The sequence below is a fragment of the Myotis brandtii genome, unplaced genomic scaffold, assembly GCF_000412655.1.
Source record: "Myotis brandtii unplaced genomic scaffold, ASM41265v1 scaffold2022, whole genome shotgun sequence".
Classification (NCBI taxonomy): Eukaryota; Metazoa; Chordata; class Mammalia; order Chiroptera; family Vespertilionidae; genus Myotis; species Myotis brandtii.
In genome coordinates this window covers 522,533-523,872 of record NW_005357525.1, presented here as the reverse complement: position 1 = coordinate 523,872, position 1,340 = coordinate 522,533, and the positions used below count along the sequence as shown (strand labels likewise).

General features: G+C 66.0%; 1 long non-coding RNA gene across 1 annotated transcript in view; it reads right to left on the bottom strand.

The window, feature by feature from the left end:
• Positions 1-1,334, bottom strand: part of LOC102259991 — a 39,252-nt gene extending 37,918 nt beyond the window's left edge. Inside the window, exon 1 of the long non-coding RNA XR_001361957.1 lies at positions 964-1,334. This is a non-coding gene — a long non-coding RNA (uncharacterized LOC102259991). The remainder of the gene's footprint in view (positions 1-963) is intronic.
• Positions 1,335-1,340: the final 6 nt, after the last annotated feature.

Here is a 1,340-nt window from a genome sequence, read left to right as displayed (position 1 = left end):
CCGACGCCCCGCCCCTCGGCGCCCTGACTCGCAGGGAGGCGGGCCCAGGACCTGGGGGGACGGAGTCGGTGTAGGCCGGCGTCCAATTAGAGGTGACGGCAGGGAGAGAGGGCTGCGGGGATCGCAAGGGTCCCCAAGAATAGCCGCTGGAGGGGCGGAGCCCGGGAAGCCGACGGAGGGGGAGGAGTCGGCGCGCGTGCGCGTTGTCGCGCACTGGAGCTCGGGTGCCAGGGGCCGGCGGAGCTCAGGATATAAGTGTATCTCGCCCGTCAAAGTCATCGCGGGACACTTTGTGTCTAGTCGTGCTGCGGCTGGCGTGTGACCCCATTAATAAAAGCGCACAAATTCCCCGCTATAGTGAGCGCCAGCGCAGTGCCCACCCGTGTGCCGGTCCCTGTCCTGGTTCACCAGCGCCCCTGTCTGTCCCTGAGGTCCAGTGCGTCTGCGGCTCGTGGCGGCGCGGGGTGGAGAGACCTGCAGAGTCTGTTCTGCACTCTGACTGCGTGGCCGCGGTGGGCAAGGGCTCTGCCTGTGACTCAGTTGTGTGTGTTTGCCTTGCCAGCGCCTCGCTGAACAAACAGTCGTGGGGTTGGGCACTGCTCTGTGGAGTGTTTACAGTGGAGAGCGGGCGGGGGTGCGAGCGCGTTCGAAGGGGAAGGGGACCCTCATCCTCCACCACCGCACCACCGGCCTCGGCAGGGCGAGCTGCGGGTGGAAAGCGCCCAGAACGAAGCAGCGAGGCTGGAACAGATGGGGTGGAGGAGCGGGGTCCGGAGACCTGATCCGGTGGGGCTGCTTCTCAGTGTGGCAGCTCTTGCTCGCTGCCTCCCCTCTAGAGAAAGGCCACCTCCCTCCGTCCCAGGTCCCCAGTGTCTTCTTTCTCCCTCGAAATCTGGCAGGGAGTTGGTGGAAGTAAGAGCGGGTCTAATACGTGCAGATGCCCAAGGCCCGTCTCTTGCCCACCTGCTGCTGCTGGCGGAGAGGGACAGTCTCCCGGACTCCCTACGCCCCGGACGAAGGCACGCGTGGCACTTCTCCCAGGGACCTCCATTCCGAAACTTCAGCTCGTTCTCGGGTCCCCTGCCTGGTGGGAGAAGCTAGGGGCGGCGAGCCGAGAAATCCGCTAACTCCGGGATTTACAGTGGCGGGGAGAGAGCCGAGCCTTCGCCGCCGCGCCCTCCTCCGCCGAGGTCTCTTTGTACTTCGGGGCGGCCAGGCCCGCCACCAGGGCCCGCGGAGCTTCGGATTCGCCGCTCCGCCCGGACTTAGCCGAAGAGGAAAGTTGGAAGAGATCGGCGCGCCTGGGATGTGATTGTCATCCTGGGGCTGGCGCTCGAGAG